The following is a 25069-nucleotide window of genomic DNA, read 5'->3' on the forward strand; positions in this document are numbered from 1 at the left end:
TGACTGGGCTTGGCTTTGTGGGTTACAGCTAAAGCGTTCCTGTAAGTGCAGCATAGAGGCTCATCACACAAATAACGTCAGTGGTGTTAGGACAAGTCAGAGCTGGGCCAGGCCCTGACTTGTTCCAGGTGCTCAGGGTTTAGGGAAGGCACAGGAAGTACCTTGTTCTTCCAGCAGACACCTCCTGCTTGGACCAGACTCCTCCACTAGCCACCTCGGTACCTGTGTCCTAGCTCCTGGAGGAGGCAAGTCTGCTGGGAGCGTTTCTGGGAGGACTATGCCTAAAACATGTATGTTGCTATTCTCATGGAAGTCAGTGTCCCAGATCTGCTTTCTTGAGCAAAGGTCCTCAGCTGTGGGTCCCTGGAGCTTTGTTGACTTGAGTCAGGACCGGTCTTCTGAGAACAATGCTGGGAAACAACTTGGGGGGGAGGGGGGGCAGTCAGATAATTGGTCTTTCCACACAATACCATCTGCATAGAAGGTATCTGTTTACTCAGAAATGCCAGTTCTTCATAGAGAAGTGCCAGATTGCTACTCTCTGTGAGCTTGGTAATTTTTTTTTCTTTGGGCTGTGTATTGATTGTTTTCCATTTTTCTCTTTTTTTTTGCTTATTTGATGTGTGTGAGGAGAGGTCATTTGCAGTTGCTATAAAAGTTCTACTTTGATTCTCAGATTCTTGATAAAAAGTTGACATCTGTTCTATTCTTTTATGGAAAAAAACCCCAAACCCCAGCCCCAAAAACCAACAAAACAGTTCCCTAATCTTGCCCCTTAATGTCACTGTAGCACATTGCCCATCAGGCATGCTGACAAGATCCTGTATTTTCTGCCTGAGTTAAATTGGAAGCGACTGCAGAGGGGGGAGGTGGCTGTACCAGGTGATTTGCTTGTGCTCAGCAGCAGATGGGATGGTGATGGATCCCATCCCAGTGACCTCCACCATCTCCGCATTTTGTCAGGAACCTGATGGAGTCTAAAATGACTCCACCAGTGAAAACAGCATAGAGGAGAGCTCCCACCCCAGTCTCCATATCCTAGAGATCAAACCAACTGGAAAGAGCTACAATCTCTTTCTCCGTGGCCAAGAAAGTCATTTTATGTTCCCTGCACAAGCTGGACTGATCTTGGCCCACAGATGATTGTTGCTGTCGATCCAGATCTCCCAAAAGGCTGGTGTATTTTCTTGCTAATAAATGTCCCACAAATGTTTTGAATTTCTGGACTCATTAGGGCTTAGGGAGGCTATTTGTCAGGACCAAAGACGTCTTCTACAATAAACCAGCAGCTGTCTGCAAAGGGTGAGGAGACATTTGTTGCTGTGAGCTGAGTCTGCTGTCAGCAACCAGGCCCCTGACCAGCCCTAGTAAATGTTTTATTGATTTAATATTAAATTAACTGCCTGGGCATAAGGAGTGCATTATTTTTAATGGCATTCTGATATTAGGGACTGCAGTTTGCTAGAATGCACCTGTAAAATTAGTATCCCCTAGTATTCTGCAGGAACCATAAAATGTAATGCTCTTTGTGTGCAGCACTCTGAAGCTTGACATGGGTAAAGTTACATGGCGTTTGCTTGCCGCCTATCTGATGGCTGTACCAATTCCTGCTGTGAGAGGAGGAGTTAAGTCATGTTGGAAGGCTTACTCCAAGTTCATCTCTTCTTTGCTCTGAAAAGGGATAAATGGAGCCCGTGAAGCCTGTGTCCTAATCCCAGAGTATCCTGTCTGACCAAGCACAGTAACTCATGGAAGCTTGTACACAGGGCACTTGTAACAGCAGGGCACCTTCTGTAGGCAGTCAGTGTTGGAGCAAACAATTTTCCCAATTTTTTTTCAGTAAATCAAATAAAGAAAAGAAAATTACAATTAAAAAGTATTGTTTATTCAGCCCCAAATGTGCCACTCTGGAATTTGCCTTTTTTTTGTGAAAGAAAAGGCATTTGGAAACAAATGCAATTTGAAATTTAAACACACACACACATTCCTTAGTGTAAGAATGAAAATATTTGCTAATTTTGGAATTCATGTCACTTTTTTTTTAAACTGGACTATGAAATTAACAGAGGAAAAATTTCATCCCAAATAAAAAAAAATTGTTCAAATAACATCGCCCATCTGTAGTTCATATCATTCTTTACCTCTGGAGAATGGGCCACAAAGAAAGCAAATGCGTCACTAGGAGCACACGGCTTTCCTCCCTCTGGGTAGTGCACAGCAGCAGTCACCGCATCCCTCCAGCAGTGATGCTCAAGGTAGCTGAGAAGGTGCCTTACAGCACTGTTTTTAGTTCAAGGAAACACACCAGGGATGTGTCCATGCATCAGTTTTACCAAATACCATAGCAGTTTGCGTAAACTCAGTGGCATTCATGAGTGCTCAGATCATGGTCAATGGAGACACTTTTTACATAAGCTTTGCTATCTAGTGGAAAAGTTGCTTTTGGTTCCTGCCAAGTACTGCAGCCTGTTTCCATGTGATGATCTCTTGTTTTTATCAAGTTGTCCTATTCAAGTACAAAGAGAGAATTTTTCTTATGCCAATAACATGCACCTTGCTGCTCTACAATTACCATTGATCTTGCTTAAAATTACAGTGATTGCTGTTTTGCTATGGCAACCTTTTTCTTTTTGTTAAAATGCGTACCTAGTAGATGTTGCATTTGATTTTATTAAGGTTGTAAAAATGCTACATTTGAGCTGTTTATATTTTTTAACTCCCTCAGAAATGGTTAATTACAAAGTCAAATCTTTTTAAATGGCATTCAGATAGGGATTCTCGGAAATCCCAAGATTTCTGAGAAGTTTGTTTCACATTGATTTCACAGCGATGAATCACAATGCTGAAACAATAATGGATCCAAGACAGATGGACAAGCATAAAACCATGATCTTAGTACTCCTAAGTACTCAGTTATAAAAATAAAACCCTTAAATTAGAAGTTTAGAATGTTAGGGGATGAGGTAGGATACCAAATTTTGCAAGTTTTGTCATTAAATTAAAGTCACTTTAAAAACTGGAGACCTAAGGGGCTGGACTTATAATCGAGTGACCAAGTGAATTTCAAGCAGCAGCTAAGAGTATGACAGCAATCTGAGTGGGTGGATCGCGATCGGCAGGATTTGATATAATGCGTTTTTCAACTGCTTCTTTAAATACAAGATCACTCTCTTTGTAAATCTTGTTTGTAAAGCCGCTAATGAACTCTGTTTTCTGATTGCTTTCTTGGATATATCAGTGAGTGAAATCCATGTTTTATTACTCCTAAGGCAAACGTTGACAAGAAATGTTTATTTTTTGTTGTGATTTTTCAGAGGAAATAAAAGTTTCCTTCCAAAAACCTGAAAATGTCACTGAACTTACTTTTTCCTTAGAGTTTTGGGGGACCAAAAATCAAATGTATCTTCTCTAGGGAAAAAGATGGGAAGACAGGACAGAAAACTGAAACATAATTTAAGAGATCAGTCATCGTCTGCAGATATTGTTGATTCAACAGACATAGTTTCTGTAGGAAGTTTCAAAAGAAAAAGGTTCATGAGCTCTCCCTGTGAGAGACCTCTTTTGTTTTGATAGTTGTGACCAAGTCACAATGAATTTATCAGAAGAGAAAGTCTACCCAGCACCTCTCCCTGGCTCTGAACCATGTGGGTGCACCAAGGGCATAGAGAAAACCATGTAGAGTAGATCTGCATAAAGGTTCCTATTAACTTCAGTACAGACTAGATCAAGACAACCTCTAGTTTTTTGTATCATGATGTCGGTGTTAACCTTCCTCCTCTTCTGCCTGTTTTCCCTTGTGTTCTTTATGACACTCATTTGCCACCTTTCACGTAACACTCAGAGGTGAACAGTTTGTAAGAGGGCCCAAATTTTGTATGTAGGGCCATTTGCACAGGCTTTGCAAAGATGTGGCACCTCAGTGCTAGTTTTAGGAGCTCTTTATGAGCGACCAGCCCATTTTGTGCTGGCTCTTAGCTCAGCTTTGAGACTGAAGATTAGGAAATTATACAAAAGGTGGGTGACTGTTGGATGATCGCTTTTTAGTTAACAAATACAGATAATTCATTGCCCAGGCAACTTGAACTGACGGAGTCAAACCATACTTTTTTCAAAGGATGTAGTGGATTTACTTATTCCTGTTTTTGTGTTTGATTTACTACCACATGATTTCATTACATAAGAACTTAAAATGGGGATTTCTGCCAAGCAACTTTAGGCAAGGCCTATATTCCACAAATCCCTAAATTTGAGGATAGTGGGTGGGGGAATCATCATATTTTTCTAGCAGATGTCCATTCTGCCTGTGGACTAGAATTTGGGGCAGTCTGTTATTAGCGTTGTTGCTTTAAAACCCTTGTAAAATTATGTTTATTTTCCTCCCATTAGATAATGAACTTGAATTTTTCCATTCAGTGAAGATGATGATAACTTTAATAACTACTAATTCTCTAATTAATAACAACATTGAAGGGAATAAAGGAGGAGCCTTCAAACAGGCAGTGTTTCAGGCTTGAACTGGTTTCAAATTCAGACAAGGTTACTTGGAGCTCTCTCTTGCCCTCATCCAACGTAAGGCCACACAGCTCATGTTTGTTGGTATTTTGAAGTAGATAAAAATGTGCAAGGTTACTCCCTTTAACTACTGGATAGAAAATCCGTATCCTAATAGCTCAACTGTCCAGGTCATGTTAAATTTCTGTGGAAGAAAGTGAGTAAATGTGAAGAAGAAAATGCCAAAGAAAATGCAATGAGGGAAGAAAAAGTGATGTAACTTGGCCAAGAAGTAAGTTGCACTTCTTGGCCCAGGCTCTGTGGTGGTATAAATCATTACCACACAGCTGCAGTGCAGCCATTCCACTTCACCGAAGTTTTCAATTTGACCTATTGTCAACTTTAAGCAAAGGTGATAACAGTCAATTACACCAGCCCCAAAGCAATTTTGCCCACTTTTGTATTCTGATCTTCACCCTCAAATGCTATTTTTGTCCCAGTCCTCAGCATTAGGGTGCATATAATGCAAACTGAGGTCATAGGAGCAATGCCATCGCTAAAGGTCTGGCTTGGGAGAAAGGCACACCTGGAGGCAGATCTTGGTCTCCATTTGTGAGCTAGGTAACAACTCCTCTGCTCAAGGATTTCTAGATGACATCTAGCCAAGGAGAGGTTTGAGGTGTTTTAGTGATCCTTGTCCACTGTAACCATCTTCAGCAGACTCTTGTTGTTGCTTTGAAATGCTCCAGATGAGCCTTTGGAGATGGTTTGGGAGCTGCTCTTTGGATCCCATGCCAAGCACAGCTCACCTGAGCTCAGGAGTCCAGGCCAGCACATGCAGCTCCTGACCAGAGCAGGCTGGGAAGGCAACCTGCTAACAGTTACCCTCAATACTTCTTTTTTCTTCTTTATTCTGCTTTTCTTGCTTGGACATTTCAGGTCTTGGCTTCAGATGACAAATGGCACCATCAACTGTCTACCATCCAGCACCTCATGCTGCCGCTCACCTTTGAAATATCTTAAGTGTTCTGGTCATTGCCCCAAGAAATTGTGTTTACATCATCTCTGAGAGACATTCAGTGTTAAGGGAAAAAATGGCCAAAACAGCTTAGTGCTTTTGGCTTATTGTTTGAATATTTAAAGACATTGCATCTGGAAAGTATTCCATTAATTTGTGGCTAGCACCCATGTATCAAATCCATGAGCTTCCAAGTAAACAGCTGTCACTGGAGCTGCCACGGATGGAAATTGGCACTGCTATCTTGTGGTGAGCAGAGAGGGAACACACTGGTACAGACTAATCCAAGGAGGAAACATTAACCCAGATGTGTAGAGGACAATGAATGAATTGTTCCTTAGAGCTCCTCAACCTCTCAGCTGTATTAATAAGACATAATTAAGGCCTCAGACTATTATATTCACTCACACACATACACAGAAGCGTACATATCATTATAGCCAGAAAGATGGGGTTGCATACTATAACTATATACCTTAAAGCAGCCTCTGAGTCATCCCCATGCATGTGGGAAGGGGGACACGTGTTTGAAGGAGAGAGGAGACTGTCCATATTGGTAGCAATGTGTTTTTAGGCTGATTGGATCATGTAGCTCCCTTTTGATACGTCACACAGTTTGAAACAAACATTCATGGCTTCCTCAAGGAAGACACAGTAGAGCCAGGACCCATCCAGGTGTTGGTGTAGCAGGGTATGCGTGGGGTGTTTGCCATAAAACTTAAGATGCTTTGGGGCTGTTGGCAGTGCCAGGGGCCTCAGCTGGAGTTGTGATTTCGTGTACAAGCAGCTCAGAGCGGTGCGTGAAGTTCTACCTGAAGCCAGGCGAAGTGCTGAGGCAAGGACTCGGCTTCAGTTTTCAAATGCTGCCGTTATTGGCAGAACTGTTTGTTGTGCGGCCTAGGGCAGCGGGGTGGGGGCCTGTTATTTTCAATTACATGTTTGATTAGTCTGTTTCCAATGTGGTGCTCAAGTAAATGAAACAATTAATTAAGAGGAATTGTATACATGGAAGTGGGACAGAGATGATATCGCTAGTTACGTTTTCTTGGGAAAGGTGTTACAGAAGTGTTGAAAAACCTCGTGGCAAGATCAGGGTCTCTGGCGGTAGGTGCTATGGGGCATCCGGGGAGGCTCCAGCTGAAATGGAGGAAGGGAAGCAAGAAGAAGGGTTTCCCATCCCCTTTCCAGAAGGGAGGATCTGAGGCCAAGAAAGATGAGGTGAGCCCCTGGAGGAGGTTGCCATGCCAATCCCAGGGGAAGCATGGATGACATGGGATGGATGGGAAAACACTTTCCTACTTGTACCCAACAGCTGCTCTGGCATCTACTCTAGATGCTCTGGCACTGCACTGGACTCAGGATTTACCTTCTGTTTACTAACCAACCCAAAGTGGGTTTGAACTGGTGACCTAAAGGTGAAAGGCTCTGCATCTTATTAGAATTACTGTGAGCTGCTGAATGAGTCCCCCATGGCAGTTAAGATTTGATTATGGTTCTAGAAAATGTTCAGCTTTTACAATTAGTGTCAAAGCAGTGGTAAGCCCCTCTTTGATTCCTGGGTGTAGGCTCGTGCTTTTCTTAACCTCACACATATGCTGGCATATTTACAGTAAGTGCTCAGGGGTTTGTTTTTTTTATTTATTTTTTTTATTTTATTTTTGAATTAAAAATGAAAGTTCCCCAGGGAAATTATGCAATGGGAAATAGCCACTTCAATAAACTTGACTCACACATTTTATTGATTATGGTAAATTTAATTATTCCATTTAAACCTTGCTTACACACACACAAAAACTTTATCCTTTTCTTCCTACATGTTTTTTCCTGTTTTAGTATTCCTCTCTACACACCAAAAGTGTACTATATGTTATTTTAAATTTTTCAGAGGAGAAATACTCAAGGCTAAGCTTCTTCCCCATAATTATAAATTAAAAATTAGAAAACATACCATAAATCTTATTCAAAACATCTTCAAATAGAGCTACTAATTGTTAAACAGCAGTAATTATAGCTTTTAATATAGCTCTTTTGCCTCTGCCGTATATTATGTGCACCATTTTTGCTAAGGGAGACAATTATTCAAGTGCAAAGGATGTTAAAAAACCAAAACAACAACAAAAAAACCCAACCAAACAAACAAAAAAACAAACAAAAAAAACCCAAACCCAAAGCATAGAGCAAAATAAGTATTTCTTCTACTCAGTACTTCATTAGGCTATGCTGTTCATTCTTTCTGTATTCAGATAATACCCAGGGTTCTCAATCTTGCTTGGAGACCATTGCACTGAAGTCTTTAGAGGCTACAGTCCAAAAAGCAGTGAAAAAGCTCTGCTCCCTGAGTCATCCCTGGGTCTTAAGCTTATTTCTCTAGAAACCAGTGCTAGTGGGTGTTTTTTCTTTCTCCTTCAGTGAGCTGCTGAAGCTTCTTCCGACCGACCAAACTATGTTCAATCCAGGTAATCAGCTTTTTTTCTTCTTAAACTTGTGAACAGTCTCTTCTTCCTGGGGAAATGCATTCATTCATTACCTTGTGGCTTTTCCCATGGATGGGGAATGTTCCCATGGATGAGGAATGTTCCCATGGATACAGGTCTGTGGAACTGAGAGTGACGCAATTCACCATGGCTAGAAATTAGGACGTGGAAAGAGGAATCATCACTAGAGATGAAGAATCAGAAGTAATTCACAAAGTCTGTACTCCCTCTTGCATGACAGGACTATTCATAGCCAGCCCATCCCAGCAGTGAGGCAAGTCATGGTTGGTCTTCCTCCTTGAAGCTGCAAAATTCAATCTGGAGAGGGGCTGTTTGGGGTTCTGGAAGCTGAGGTTGGCCAGTTTTGAAAGCTGACATAGGGTTCAGGGTTTGTTCAAGGCTCGTTGCTTCCAGATACATCTTTCATCCAAGTTCTTTCATGGGGCTGTCAAACCTGGGCTTGTCCGAATCCCATGGCTGAATCCTCACCTGGTATAATCTGAAAGGACCCCATTTATTTCATGGGAGCTGCACCTCCTCAATCAGTGGGGGTGAGCCTGGGAGAAGCTGGTGAGAGCACAGGGATGCTGAAGGAGGAGCAACAGGGCTGGGTTGTGGGAGGTTCTGGAGGCTGCAGGTGAGCAACGTCTCCTTTGGTCTCCTCCAATTTCTCTCCTGGTGGCACTTTTGACTGCCACCGCTGTTAAGCACAGTGACCAGCCTAGCACCTAGACCAGAATCAAGGATATCCCCTCTTGGCAAAAGATGAACTGGGGAATGCTCTATGGAGACCTCAATGTTGTTTACATCCTTGGGTTTCCTGCGTTATAGTGTAAGTGATTCAACATAGGGGATAGTTGTTCTATGGCTTCAAAAAAATAAAAAAAATAAAAAAAATTCGATGCTCTGTATCCTGGTAGGTTTCAGATTTATTTGCTTTTTTCAAAAAGTATGGCTGGAAATAAGTACTTACATATTTCTAAATGACCTACCCTTAAAAATAACCACAATCTGATGTAAACTGGCGAGGGTCCCTTGAATTAAATGGATTCACTCCAGCTTGCACCAGATGAGGATTAGGCCCCAAGATTCATGCAAGCCCAGTTGTGATGACCTTGAAAAGAACTTAGATTAAAGATGAGTTTGGAAGCAATCAAACCAAATCATAAGCCTGGCTGATTTAATTCATTTTTCTGGCAAGTCCTAGTTTTCTGAGAATATGACCTTGTTGCAATATGTATTACACCAAATCCTTCACTTAATGAGCCCATTGCCACAGATGTCACTCTCCATGCCATAACTCCCCAAAACATTTCAATTTCTTTCCCTGTAACTGTCACCACACTTGCTCTGGCCGCTGCGGGGAGGGAACTTAGCCATGTAGCAGATCCCAGACTCAGCTTTTGGCCTAGATGACACACGGAAGAATTATTTTGCAGATGGGCCAACCTAGGACACGTGTTCCCGCTGGGATCGGCACTCTGCTCCCCCCTCGCTGCCTCCTTAATGAGAGCGCGAGAGCTCGAACCAACAGCCAAGTCCTCGAATGGCAACAACAAAAGACTCCTTGTCATTACTCAGGCTGACTCAAACCAGAGTAGAAAAGGGGATTTTTTTGACAGAGCTGCGGATCACAGGCTGACTATAAATAGCTCGTCACCTAGTGCTGTCAGTGATGGTCTCTGTCAAGTTATAAAAATCACCTACTTGCTCCTTGCCTCAGTTTCCACAACTGTGGGCCATGGGGTCTGTGAGGATTAGTACACTAGGAGATGTGATGTGTAGCTCCTGTTGTGATGGTGGTAATATAGAGACACATAAGCAATACTCGAAACAGAATGCCCTGACAAGAAGGAATTTTGAAATTTGACTTAAGAGTTTAATAATCACCCCAAAAGTAAAATTTCTCCCAAAAAGTGAGCCCAAGTCTGTTGTCTCCATTCCTGTTTTTCACAGTCTTGCATAACAATCTATGTGAGAACTTGAAGGCGAAAAAGCCAAATGCTTCATGCCCTAAATTTTGAAATGGCACAATTGCAACGCTCTTGGCATTTTTGTTTTTCCTCTGGATGTTTTCCTTTCAAAGCAAAGTGCAGTCAAAAAGGGATCTGTTCTTGCTAAGTGATTCCCTTTTGGTAGCACAGCATGCTTCAAAGAAAGATATGTGTATTCCTTATATTTAGTCTGTATAACCACATACGTATATGGTTCTTCTGAAGTTTTACCAACCATTTCTATTTACCGCTGCTTCAGAGGAAGCAGAATCGAGTGCCCTGTGGAATCCTTGCTCACCCAGCACACACAGACCTCAAGGTTGCAGTGTTATTTCTTCCCCTGCCCTTTATTATTATTACTAGTGGCAATAGCAAGTACCGATCCAGTGAGGTGCTGCATACCTTCAGCTCTCATGGGAGTCCCTGACAAGAACAGGTATTTCCATAAAGGGTATTTGCCTATGATGTACAGGCTCTACAGTCAATCCTAGCCACCTTCCAGCCCTTCTCCAAACACAGGAGGAAGAACAAGATTGCTACAGAAGGAGACCTGGGGGGGGGGGGGAAGTGCTCCTCATGGCCAGGGGATCCTGGGGTGCTTTGGGAACAGGTTTAAGTAGAATATTTTCTGCAATGCCTTAACCCTCGTTAGTGCTGTAGATGCACAGACACAGTGTGCTGACAACTTGCTTCATTTCACAGTGGCACCATTGCATTTCTCTGAGAATATTTCCTCTGCCTCTCTTTACAAGAATCCCATGATTTCATAGGGGTAAAAAAGCCTTGATTTTTCCACATCTTTTCCTCTGCCTTTAGCCTATTTGATTGACTGCTTCATTTTGTACACTGGAAGATGCTTTCAATTTTTAAGCTTTGTTTGTTTCCCTTTTTCTGTTTATTTTTGTTGTTACTGGTTAGTTCCAGAAAGAGCAGTCTGAATGCCTTATCTGCCAGAAGGCACGTGCACATGGGTTTCTTACCTTGCCATCACTCCACAAGATTTCATTACATTTGCCTAGAATTTAATCTGTAACACGCACTGCAGAGCTGGTCCCAAGGAAAAAAGGCAGTGGCTCATCACGTGACATCCTTTCTCTTAAGATCTTGTTTCCTTCTGCGTAGGCCCCGCTTGCTGGGTCGGCAGGACGGGTTCCCCCACTGTGCTGTCCTAGTTTGACATAATCGCTGTAGTGCCACTGAGCAACATGTGGCAAACAGCTTTATCGTCAAGGACAGCCCAGCAAGCTGGGATGAGTGAACAGCAGCTTCCAGTAGGAATGCTCCTCTGTATTTTAAGCTAGTCTTTCTTGGAGAGTTGGAAAAGAGGAGATTGGAGTGGGTTTTTTTCCCCCCTCCATGTGATTTCACTGATGTTTGTAGTTGCACAGAGGGACACCAGAAACCTGATTTAAAGTGGTCCTCCAGGGATAGCCTGTCGATTTCTTGAACATTGAAAAGGCCCAAGAAAGTTTCAGAGTCCAACATCACTCAGCAGCTGATCTGAAGCAAACCCAAAGAGGACAACCCCATTTCCTCAGAGCCGTCACTCAGCCCCCTTGGCCACTGAGACATCACAGCTGATTTTTCAGTTGGCAAGAAGCCCTGTCTGTGTCGCTACAGAGCTCAGGCATGCCTTGAGACAAGAGTAACTAGTCATGCCCCATCTATCTTACATGCTTCTTTTTTTTGAGCACCTCCCAGACTTTACTATGTTTATCCTCTTAGCACCTCTGTAATTATCTCGCTTGTAACAGATGAGAAACAGAAGAACATGGAGGTTTTGCAATTTGAGCTGAGCCGTGCAGGAGCTCTTTGGCAGGAGAGGCAGCCTCCCGAGGGGTGAGTAATGTCCTTTTGACAATCCTATTAGACTTCTGTTTGTATCCTTACATACCTAGATACAAGCCCAAAATGAAGCCCAAAGCATCTTGCACAAAGCATAGTCGCTCTTTGAACCTGACTTTTCTGGGACTGATGGCAGGCTTTCACCACCGTCCTTCCTAGTCCTCATACAATTCCCAGAGACCAGATCTGCAAAGCAGTTCCACTCTGTTTCAGTTTGAAGGATCAAGTCTTATTTATGCAAGCAATATAAACATCATTTTAGCTTGAAAAACACACAGAAAATTCAGAACAGCTGCAACTGTTGTGTGCACTGTCCTGCAGAATAATTTTGTCCGAGAGCACGGAGCGCACTCACCACTGTATTTTAACCAGTGTGACTGGCAAAGCAAATCAGATGGCACTTGGCTTCAAATATATGCTTATTGTCAGCCCTCTTAACCAATTAAATCAATGAGAACTTTACCACGGAACCTGAATGTAGCTTTAAACCCTGAATCAGCAGCAGTAGCTGAGCGTAAGAATTGCTGAGTGGAGAGGCAAACTGACTGGGTAGTGTGCTTCAGGGGAGGCACATGCTTAGCTGAAAGGAGGGCTCTGTGCAAAACCAAGCAGAGCAATGGAAATCAGATCAGCAAGACGAAGTCTGGCTGGTGAACATCCTTCCCTGCATGTGAGTCAGTGGCAGGTTAATTAGCATAGCTAGGCAGGGAACAGTGGTTATGACAGAAGAGGCTTTAATTGATAGGATCATTTTCAGCACGATAATATTAATTAGCAGTTGTGATAGGGAACATGAAGGCAGGTGGAGCACTTTCTGTCAAGGTATTTTTATGAGGAATTAGCCTGTATAAACACCCATTGTAAATACATTGTCCTTGTCAGGTGTAATAACTGCCTTGGCACATAGCATCTCTACACACAATGGAAAGATAATTAAAGACACAATTGCATACTACGGTGTTTCTCCCAGATGCTAATTGTGTCATTGGAGAGATCTAAACAATTATGTTAGGAAAACAGTGGGTGACTGTTAATAATTATTTCCAAAATGTAGACAAAAAAATAAATAGATTGAGAAAAGGCTGTGAGTGTTGAGCCAGCCTTGGAAAAAGCTAGAGGAAAAATTGTATTTCTGAAGTGCACGTGGAAATTTTAAATGGGAGTGAGGTGTCTAAACATCTTGGAGGAACTTAGACCCTGAGCTTACTGAAGCCAAATCCCACCCTAGCCTACAAATAATTTCATATTTCACAGCCTTCACATTTTCCTCATATGTATGTTGTTCTTAGAAGCTTATACAAGGAGGGCCGAATCCTGAAGACATTACTTAAAGGAAATTTCTATTCACGTCGCTGAAAATTCACTACTGATAATCCTAGTAATAATTCTTATGAAAACCTGTGTTATATTACATGTTGCATTTTATTATGTATAGCATATATAATATATTGTATAACTCTGTATTACAGGTCTATACTACATACCTGTAATATTATGTTCTAGTAATTAAACCAATTAAAGTGCAGTTATGAGCTCATTAAACCCAAGAAATATGAGGTGTCAATCAATTCAGTTTTTATCTAGATAAAAATCTTATCAAAGCCAAGTGATTCAGTCCTTAAAATCAAGTGTTCTTATGTCTGTGTCTCCATTTATGACGTATAGATAAACACGATCCACAAAATGCCTGTATAGACATATGTGACCTGCATGCACAGTCCCTATTGTGGAGCGAACTGCTGCTGGATAGTTTTACCTCTTTGGTTCCCATGATACATCTGAGTGGGATATTCTGTTACAATTGTAACATTGCAAATATTTAATAATATCACACGATTCTTCACAGATCTGATATAAGCAATACATAGCCCTCTGTCAGGTACGTAGGTTTTGCACGTTGTCCCTCAGAGGATGCCAGAATGACTTAAACGCACTGAGTTATCCTGCTGCGGTGAAATGCCTTTTTCCCAGGTGCTGCTGTACCTAAACTGGTCCCTGCAGAGTCGGCAGGTCCAGCTCTCCTGCTCGGCTTTTTACAGGCTGAGAGGTGATCTTGAATTAGCTCTTTTGAAGTCACCTGGGACTAGTGCATTCCTGCCTGGAGCAGAACATTATACTCTGGAATAAGTATACTTGGGGCAGAAATCTTCATCCTGCTCTCGTTCTCCCACAGCTCTTACAGTGGGGACAGGCTTTTGGGCAAAACCTCACTGCCATGACAGTCAGTTGCTGGGAGTGTGTTTCCTGGGGCTGAGTGATGGCAATTCTGGGCTTTGCACCTCGCATGAAGAAGAGGCATTTGGTACAGCCATGTTGATGATCAGTAGAGGCTGCAGAAGGAAGAATTCAAATTATGCAGAGAAGCAGCAGAGGAATGGCAGTGACACAGGATTAATTGAGCTGGGTTCTGGTTCTCACACTGACAAAGTGTCTTACCCAGTGTCCCGCACTCTGTTTCGTGTCTGGATTGGTCAGATATGTTTCAGGCCGTTGAGGGCAAGGACTGCCTTAACACTATGTCTGTACAGTATCTGAACAGTCATCAAGCCTTGATCTTGGCTACTATCTCTAAGGGGGGCTCTAATAAAAGCAATAATAATAATACTAATGTTAATAATACTGATGATGATGCTAGTGAAAGGCTGATTATAGTTACCTTTTAATGTGGTCCAGAAAAGCCCCATGCTTCACGTTCAGCTCATCCAAAGCAGAGAAGCTGTTTGTATTTATATTTTTTTCTGGTGGGAGGAGAGTTTTCATGCCCAGAGTTGGAGAGCATGGGGAGAAAAGAGAATTATGGAATGATTTTTCTATTGTGCCTAACAAGATTATGATCAGAAAAAGGAGGAGGGAGAGAAGAAAATGTGGATGATGTTGTTATTACCAAAATGAAAGAATTTGTATATAATCATAGTAGTTGGGGAAATGTGTTTTTAAAGACCTTGAGAGAGGTCATAATGAGAGTTTACTTTGTAGATCTAATCACAGTTTACAAGACCATATGCCAGTTCCCAGTGGTGTCCATAGTGAACAGCAGGACACCAGTAATTTTCCAGATGTGGCTTCCCCCCTAGAAGGAGAAAACCAGTGAGAAGGACTAGAGTGACCCAGCACTGGGGGAGCCTCTGAACTCCTCTAACATCTTTTGTCTGGGGTGCCCTCACAAATAGTTTGGTTGGTAATGTTGGCATAAATTCTTCTACAGTGCAATTGAGCCTGCAAGAGAGAAGGAGAAACTCAGAGAGGGATCACAGGATCCAATTTTATGGAAATGTATTCATAAAACAGGGCTGAAGCATATATACCATAACATCTATCCCAGATACCTGATGAGTATTTGGGGCCACATCAGTAGTGGGGGAGAGGGAAAGAATGTTGGGTGCCAACAGGACATTACTACCTTGTGAAACATGCTAGCGTGGAGGAGATCATGGTCTCAACTTCTGCCCTAAGCTTCCTGTAACTTCTGCAAACACATGCATATTGGGCCCCCTTTGGTCAGATCATTCCATCAACCACCCTTGGGTCTTGGTGTTGCCCCAGTCACGCTGCAGCGCGAGCACTTTCCAGGTCAGAGCACACCAGCAATGGGAGAGTTTGCAAGGGACTATATGGAATCACCGGATCTTGCCCCATTTTTGTTTAGAGAGAGTCATGGCTGTGGATGCTGTTCTTTTGGAGGAGTGGACTTAAGAGGAAAAGATATCCTGATGAAGGTGAAAAAAATGAAGTTAAACAGGAAAGGAATCTGTGGAATCATTTGATCTCTTCTGAAGGTTGCTCTTGCAGCCTAACGCCCTTGCTCCAGGTTGCTCTTTGCCTCTGTTTTGCGTGCTTTGTCCCCTGCTTTGTGATTGACATTAGCCCAGGGAAAGGAATTGTCATGGTCTGTTGGCGACACAGTGGTTTCTGATGTCACCTGTAACTGATTCATAGCTTACTTTGGAAGATCAGGGAACAGACTAAGATCCACTAGAAGCAGCCAAATGCCTGCACAATAGCTTCAACTGTGTAGGCTCTAGCTGAGGTCTAGGCACTGCTTGCACCTTTGGTCACAGTGAACATATTGTCATTTCCACAAAAAAAGCATGGATTGTGATAGCCACATCTTAATGTGGGAGGAAGGAGCGGAGTTTCCTAGTGAGCTGGAGGTAGGAGGAAATTCTAGTCAGCAACACCGACTGTTCATCTCAGAGCAATGACGCATCAGAAGACACCAAGGCCTCACTTTGCTTAGCCAAACATGCGCTGCCTGCCCTTGCTGTCGAGCATGACAAGAGCTGCTGAGTCAAATGAGAGCAGCTCCAGCCAGGGCTGTGCTGAGGAGGAGTGTGCTGCTGTACACATTACTAAGGATTGGTTGAGAGACTTGGAGAAGAAAAGCAAAAAGCCCTCATGGGAGATGGTCTATTTTTAATGAGCCCAAACCTCTTCCACAAATTAAGTGAAATATTTTAAAAGGAAACAATATTACTTTGGTTTTATTTGTTTCAGCTACTTAGTTACAGCTCCACGTGGACACAATTAATGGAGGAAATAGAGTATTTTATAAGCCCAGGACTCTGAGATAGATCTTTTGTGACCATGTGAAATTCTTTGCCCTAATCACCACACATTCCTTGGGAGAAGGTTGTATATTGCAGAAGATTATTAACCTCAGTTCCAAAAATGTTGTGTCTAGTCACTGAATGGCAAAGGTCAAAAATTGTCATGGCGTTACTCAGTGATGAATTTTGCCCTCCATTTTTCATTAAAGTCCCTGCTGTCCATCTCTGGCTCAGGTCTGTTCTAATTCTGTTCAAAGTATTCCCCTGCAAGAGAGAAAGAAATGACCTTTCCACTGGAGCTAGTTTTATTTCCCAGATCCCTTTCAGACTCCCCCTGTGACTTCATGTAAATCACTTAGACATTCAGTACCTCATTTCTCCATTTTTTTAATAGAAAGAATATGATTTCCCCTTTATTTGGCCATTTACACGATGAATTTTTCAGGACAATGGATCACCTTGTTTTGGTGGTATCTAACACCAACCCACCTAATCTTTGCTAGTCAAAGAAAAACAGATTGAGGTAAAACCTGGAGAGGAACGTTGTTTAGATGAAGAGTTTAATTTGTGCCTTGCCCTGCTTTCCTGATGATAGGAAACAGCGAAGAAGTCACCTTTAGAAAAAAATAATATTTTTTTTATTTTTCCGGGACTGCCTCAAATATCAGAGACAAGATCCATAAAATACCAGGTCTGGGCTTTCTAGCAGGAGTGAGTGTGACAGCAGGGTGTGATTTCTGGATTTCTGAATGGAGACAATTGATCAGTTCCTCAGATAATACAGGTCTATATACCTCATTATTCAGCCATCCACTTCTCACAGGCGGACCTAAATATTCTCCTTTTTAGCTCTCAGACCAATGCTGCTGAGAAGACTTCATTGCAACAGGATATTACATGGAGGTAAACAATATCTCATTGATGCAGTAATCTGTGCAAATACCCTGATAGCTAAGCACAGCGGTGGAGTAAATAAACAACCCCAATGCCCCTTCTCCTCCACCATGCCAATAAATATAGTTTACTGTACACATCACTCTTCGGGGCCGTGCGGGGATGGTGTGAATCCATTAGTAGGGCAAGGGTGAGTGACTTCTGACTTCAGCGACCCTTAAAGTTAATCCAGCATCGTAGGGGCAGAATTAAATGTGATGAGCTCAGAAAGTGTGATAAAACCAGATTTAAGTGCACAGCTGGGCAGCAACCTATAAAGGCAGAATTTAAAACTGTAATAAAAACTTTGTAATCTAATTACGATGGTAAAGTTAAAGGTGAGGTATTTGCAGCATGATTCACATGCACCACAGCTAACCTCTGACATCTTGAATATATTATGTGGTTTCTTCACTACAGGAGTAATTTTTTAGTTGCTCTCTCACACTACATGGTTCCCTACATTTTATTCTTGTGCACTGTCTTTGGAGGTTGCAGGACAGGACAAAACTGTGGATCAGCATTTTGTAAAGCATCTGCTTTCCTGTACTTCTTGCTCAAAGGCCTCTCAGGACTGCTTCTCCCCATGCTCTGGGCACTCAGCACCCAGGCATGGAGGCAGGGGTTGCAGCAGGTGCACAACACCTCCAAAAAATCACAGCTCCTGAGAGAGTCCGAGGAGAAACCACAGCAAGAACAGGCATGTCTCAAGCTGGTTTTAGCCTAGCTGGTCTTAATACCCCCGGGAGGGAGGATGCAAAGCAGGTTATAGCTTGGATGCAGGATATGATCCCAGGCAGACAGCTCCTGTTGGAGCCCATGTCATCACGTCTTCATTGCAATTGGCACCTAATTAATGCCACCTCAGATATGCAGTCATCTCTGATTTCAGTGCTGGCTTGTCCAAAAACCAAAGTAATGGGAAAAACCAGCCCCATGAATCCTGCTTGGTTCTCCTTCACCACTGCCAGTGGACGGAGCTCATTTTGCACAGCTGGTGGGGTTCAAAGTGCTCTCACCAGCACTGTCAAGTATGACAACAACCTTAGATCCAAGTCTAACATCTTTCAGCAGAAAGACCACAGAGGGGTTAAACGCTAAAATAGAGGTCTTTTTCCTGGGTTCCATTAAGTGTTGTCTAGCATTCCAAGACCACTGCATGTGTGGAGGGGTGTAGTGGTGGGATTTAAACAAGTTTGCTCAAGCTGGTAACAGTTGGGCAGTTGCTCTAGGAAAGGCAGCTGGGGAGATCACTCTTTTTTCAGCCAGCCTATGTCAAGACAGAAATTTCAAATAATTTGGAAATCTACCCCATGGGATAGTTCTGCCTTTTTTTTTCCTACACCCCAAACAGCAATAAAAAAATGGAGCAGAAATGTCAGAAGAAAATCTTTTTATATGAAATCTGAAAGACTCTGTATTGTTATTTTTTTGAACTAAAAGAACGTGGTGGTATTTCTGAAATCAAACTGCATCTCATTTCATTCTGTTTGAGTTTAGCCAAAAGGCCTCCTTTTAAAACTGATTGATACCAAGCTATATTCCTAGGTCACGGAAGTTGTTCAGGATGGTGTTGTTTGTAAGAATCAGCATCCCAAAATAAACTATGTTCTTCCCCAACAGAATGTAGAGCCAGCTGATCAATCTCCACAAATGTTATTCTTAAACTGATGAAATATTTACCATGTTTGTGAAATCAAACTGAAACACATCTGTTGCTTAGGTTTCCCTAATGGATAATCAAATACTACTTTTCCTGAAGGAAATTAAAAATTTTTAAGATACTGTGTTTCAGAACCTGTCCCTCTTTTTCCCCTTTTATTGAGCTTGGAGGGGAACAGCAGAGCTATCAAGGGCACCCTGTGCAGGGTTCAGAGTGATGTTCTCCCTCTGGGAAGAGGAGGGTATGAGAGCCATTGGCTAAAATAGATGATTGATATCACCAGTGGGTGGGAAAGAGGTGGGGGGTGCTCTTGGAAAGGGACTACTCAAAATTTCCAGGGGCAGCTTGTGTTTGTGATTGTGATCACAGGTCTATCTCAATATTGTTACATAGAGAGACAGAGAGCTGCTTTTTATTTTTGAGAGAAAAAGATGTTATGTGTATATATTGAGGTGCTATATATACTTCTGCCATTCCTGAGATAACTTCATCCCAAACTATCCTTCTCTTCATGCAGCTGTGCAACAGCTATACCAGGATAGAGCCCTCCACAGGAGACAACAGCTTTTAAAATGCAATCAGGAACTACCAGAAAACACCACAACAAATGCCCCGAAAGACAGGAAGGAGCCCGCCAGCTGCAGAAAGCCAGCGTGAGGATCAAAAGAGCAACATCCCAGGTACAAACAGGGTGAGATTCTATCGAGCCCAGGCCAGCAGCCACCCACTGCGTGCTCCAGTGGGTTTAGAAATCCCATCCTGTACAGCAGCTCCTACATGCTTGAGCTCACTGTACTGCTGAGAGAGTAAGGGAGCATTTAACACCCTCAGTCTGCAAGGCACAGACAGGAGGTGATAAATACCTTGATAAGGAAACTGGAGTGAAAATACCAGCTTTAGGCAATCCAGATTTTATCAGGGAAGTATGCAGGGATGAGTAACTACCTGACATGCAGATGTGCCTACGCACAGTGCCAGCAGCCTTCCAGTCCACACATCTGGCCTCAGGCGTCACGCTCGCATTTTCAAACCCATGTGATTTCGGGCTATGTCAAGGGGGTATTTTTGCATGGGATTCTCACACAATGGCAGTGCCCAAAATGAATCTGTAGCTCTATGTCTGGAATAACCTCTAGCTTTAACACTGGAGACTTGTTTTTCTGCTGTAAGAAGCTGCTTGGCTTCTTAATGAAGTCTGTTGATCTGCTTAGCAATGACATGCATTTCACAGCATGGGAATCCATGTGTGACAGGTGAAAAAAAGATGCTGGAATCCAAGGGCTCAGCAAAGTCATAAAGAAATTAATATTGCTTATTGCTTAGTGAATAAGTGGTGTCTCATGGACCGTTGCTATTGCTGTCACTGTGGGACCTAGAGAAGACCTGTGCCTAATCCCATCGTAGTCTCTGCAACGTGAATCACAGATTTGGTGTGAGTGGTTGGAAACTGGAGTGCCATGAACTGGCACAACACATATATTCATACTTCAGGAGATATGGGGATGGCAGGGGAAGAACCCCAGGGAAGTGGTCACAGCACCAAGCCTGTCAGAGTTCAAGGAGTGTCTGGATAATGCTCTTAGTCATACAGTTTGATTTTAGGTAGTCCTGCAAGGAGCAGGGAGTTGGACTTAATGATCCTTATGGGTCCATTCCAACTTGAGATACTCTATGATCTTATATAGGCAGTTTGGAGAATTATTGCTAAGTCTCTTACTCTAGCTCTGGACCCCAACATAAGACTATGGAGCTGCCTGTTGGCTATTCTCCCTCGTACTCTGGATCGCTAGGGAAGTCATTGCCTGGGTTGTGGTCAACCAAGGTGGGAAATGTCTGTTCAGAGAGCCTGTCCCTGCTCTGACAATGCTCTTCAGGTGTCTTACAGGTTCTTGGACCTTTCTGTTTGGTTTTTGCATTGATTCTTGGCCAGGGTTACAATACAACAGAAGGCACAACCAGCCCTATCCTTGGTGGGAAGAAAAGACTAGGAAGAGCTTGGCAGCTTGAAGGGATGACCTGGAAACCTGAACAAGGAGAAAGGAGAGACTGTTACCTTGCTGAAATGATAAGGGGTTGGGGCAGCACTCATAGCTATGCCACGCCAGGGGATTGGCTGCCGAAGGGGTGGAGATGGTCGCTTTCTGGGGGTGGTGCTTAGTGTGGCTAATGACAACCATAAGTAGGAAAAATATGGATGCTATTGGAGAGAGAGGCCCAGGAATGGATAAAGAATAAATTGGCTGCACTGTGTACAGAGAGGGCCAAACAGATGTTGGGCCTGATCCAGAGCCCATTGAGTTAATGGAAAGGCTCCCTTTGGTTTCATTGGACGCTGTCTCAGACCCATTACAGCTTCACAGGAAGCGGTGGAGACCAAGAGTAATAACTTGTGGTGACTGAAGTGGTGTGTGTTGCATAGGTGTGGGCTGTGAGGTTTTCATGGTGAAAACAGATGGGTCTTACAGATCCGTCCATTTGGCCTGGGTAACCCTTCTGCCCCACTTCCCCCACCTGATGGTAAGCAGTCTCATGCAGTTTTGGTCCTCTAGCCAACATTTTGGCATGATTCTGCGCAGAAGTGCTCTTCTGCCTTCTGTATTCGCCCTCCTACTCAAAGAGGTCCGGGTGTGATCTCGTGGTGGCCCAGGATTCAGAAACCAGTGATTTGAGCCCTCCACAGAGAAGGAAGGAATGAGGCCTGCTGAGAACTGTTGACTAGGGAGGAATTTTGTTGTGGAACAGCAAGAAAAATAATGTAAAGCAGGTGTTTCTGCAATCGTGAGACATTTGTAAAACCAACGTTGTCCAACAAGTCTCCCACTCACATTCTCATCCACATGATATGGCAAGGTCTAACAGAAGGACCGCAAATAGAAAACATCTCTCTGTACTAGTTGGCGTACGACCTGCACTAGGGCCCCCCCTCCCCTTCTGCTGTCTGTGCTTTTCTGTTTATTTAGGTGTGCATCTTTATTTCTGTTTTTACTTTTAGCACAAGTAGAAAGGAAATGGGATTTCATACAGCTTAGGAGACTGGGCCTTTATTTGTCCTCACACCACAGGTGCAAGTGTTTGCAGGCCAGATCCTCCACTAGTATAAACTTCCCCAGCCTCCAAGAGGGCTTTCTCCTTTTAGCCAGCCTGTTTGAGGAGGTTTGTGATATCCGGAGATGCAGACACAGGCCATACTCCATCCAGGCTGGTCTCACGTTTAGGAGTGAGAACTTGAAGCTGCGCAGCACCCATTTTCTCTTAGTGATGGTATCAGGAGGAATGGGTTGACCATTGCACACAAAGATGCATCAACAAACAGCAGATGCTGTTTCATTCAGGGTTATGAATTTACTGGAAATGTAATTTGGGGAATAGTTTAATTTAGACGAATTTAGGCCAGCTTGGGGAGAGGCAAGGAATAAGTTATAAGGGTAATTTCAAGGCTTTTCTCAGGACCACCCCCACCCAAAGATGAATAGCTTTGTTTTCTCTGTTAATGAGAGAAATCCTCACAGTGGAGTGGGATTGACTTTAGTATTGCTGAAAGAAAAAACTTTGTCTTTCTCCTGCAAGAAACTCTGCTCTGAAAGGGGCTAATATAGTTCACAAAGCTAGGGTGAACTAGCAGGTTTTGCTCACTATCAGGACCGTTATACTGATTTATTTCAGCTGAAGACCTACCCCAGTTTTCCTTGACATCACATCAAGCTCCTCACAATCCACCTCTAGATTTTCAATCATCCATTGGCAAAGGAGCCCCTCCCGAGTCTTTTGTAAAAAGCTATCAGTCTCATTCACCTCTTCTCCAGCTGTATTCATATCAACTTCCTTCCCCTTTGCAGGTATTCCCTTCTCCACGCTGGCCGTAACATGTACACACTACAACAGTGCCAAACATGGCTCAGGCTGAGCCGGATTTTAGGTACTTAACAGGTTTAAGTCAGGACCCTACAACACCCAATCTCCAAAATATAATCTCTCACTTTTCCTGACAATAATGCACTTCTAGCCATGTTTAAAAAGAAGCTGATACTGAAAGAAGCCGCTGAACTTTTTGTGTGAGGTAAAGGTCAGTTTACGGCTGGATAAATTGCCTGGCAGGAAGGTTGTGTGGCAACTTGGCAACCATATCGTAACACAGCTGAAGGAGGAGAACGCCTGAGCCCTGTCTTCTAGTCCTCTTTTTAACCATGCTGGCTTGTTTACGTTTGGGTGGTAGATGGGTGGAGCCGTTATTCCAATTTTTGGCTCATATCCGTCCACTTGGATGTCAATGTAAACTGCTGCAATTATATCATAATTGTGTCCCGCTATTGGAAATGATTAGTCTGTTCATTTTCCATAAATACTGGCTGGCTGGCCTCACCTGGCAGCGACTGTGAATTGTCATGGCAGATACGAAAGCCTAGAGAATATGGGGATTCATAACTTCATGTGAGTTATGGTGTTTTCCAGGTGACAAAGTCTAACAAGACTATGCTATCGGATTTAGACATAAACAGGATGCCAGAGGAGAAATGTCAGCTTTTAGACTGGGATTCAGGTAGCAATAGAGAAAGCACAGGTATTTCAAAGCAAGGACAGTCTTACTGTGCTCTTTTAGTCTGAAAGTGAATTTATTAAAATAAGCCTTAAACTAATGGGGGAACTTTTGAATTTCAGATGAAAGTTCAAAAATACCCAGGCTTTATAATTAAATAGCACTTCACATTCCTACCTCTCCACCATGGCTGCCTTTGCTCTTCCATACCAACCAGTTCCAGTGGGTGGAACTGAATGTAAAAAGTAGCCATGTATTAACTTCAAGGCTATTTATTCTACAAGCGAGCTCTAATTCAAAATAACACTGATGCCAACCTTTTTTTTTTTTTTCCCCAGGACTCAGGCATACAACACACTTTCCTCTATTGGAGCTCATCATTCCATAACTCCAGAAATTGCAATATAAACCTTGGCTACTATGCACACTTCAACTTGAAAACACAGCAGTGATCTGGGATTTTAATTCAAGCAAATTTGAAAGTGGATTAGAAATAGGATCCAGCTGCATCTCTAATAGTCAAAAGAAAAATTAGCAGAATATTAGAGCTGAAATGAACTCTGTCTTTCTTTTAGCTTTGTTCCTCCCCTTTGCTTTAGAAGAGGAATTACATAGACCTAAAATACCATAATTAAATTGTCATTTGTTCCTTACCTTGGTAGAAGCTCTGCCCAGCAGAACACATCTCAGTTTCCATCCTAAGCATTTACCTACAGCATAAGGTTGGGGGGAAGCAGTTTATTACTAGTTTTAAGAAATTAGAAATCAGAGGCATGCACACTCTGTCTGTTATAGTCTTCAGCAAGCATGTTGCCAGGCTCTACAGGTTATACATCATTAGCACACAGAGTGTCCAGGAGAGCCCAAAGCTTGTGCAGGTGTGTTGGCAAAGCTCGCACCGCTTCCCTCCCTCCTCCCTCTCCACCGCACTTCCAGCAAGCCAATACTTGAAATTCGATGTGGCAAAATCACAGAAAGCTCTTCTAAAGTTTGTTAGCTCAAAGCTCACCCAGCAGACGTGACTATGAGATGGCGCATGGAACCTGGAAGGGACTTACTGGAAAAACAAAACCATTGAGTCAAAAGCTTAGTGTGTTTTTCCACGATTGTATGAAAAAAAGTGCATGTGTGGGGTTTTTTAAACACTTTCAGATATTGGAAGTTTAGTGAACACAGAGACGGCTTCTTTTTTTCTTTTCCCCTGCCCTTGAACTTTCAGAATGACTATAGGGAATATATTCCAGTCTGTTTTCAATGACCCATTCATATGGTGATTTTATTTCAGCTTTTCCCTACAGGGAGCAAGCTTCATTCGATCTCTGCTCCTGGCGTTAGCTGCCATTATTTGTGCATCCTGCTCAGATAATCAATAAAGTGGATGGCATCTGAAAACAATTATACACACAGCTCTTCCTTAGCTTCCAAGACGGAGACAGAAGCTGGGAAAGGAGCCTTTGCGTATTCAACACTTGTTAAAGGAATGAAATATGGTGCTGTGTGTTATTGTTATATCCTGAAACCTGGGCATTCAGCAGCAGTTTCTTTTGACATTGCATAGCACTCTGGCCGC

General features: G+C 42.9%; 1 protein-coding gene across 1 annotated transcript in view; it reads right to left on the reverse strand.

The window, feature by feature from the left end:
• Positions 1-7185: 7185 nt before the first annotated feature.
• Positions 7186-25069, reverse strand: part of BMP2 (bone morphogenetic protein 2) — a 107156-nt gene continuing 89272 nt past the window's right edge. Inside the window, exons 5-6 of the transcript XR_011325476.1 lie at positions 24154-24209; positions 7186-8134 (exon numbers count right to left, since the gene is read on the reverse strand). The gene's annotated coding sequence lies outside the window, so the exon portion shown is untranslated. The remainder of the gene's footprint in view (positions 8135-24153; positions 24210-25069) is intronic.

The sequence above is a fragment of the Haliaeetus albicilla genome, chromosome 7 (genome assembly GCF_947461875.1).
Source record: "Haliaeetus albicilla chromosome 7, bHalAlb1.1, whole genome shotgun sequence".
NCBI lineage: Eukaryota > Metazoa > Chordata > Aves > Accipitriformes > Accipitridae > Haliaeetus > Haliaeetus albicilla.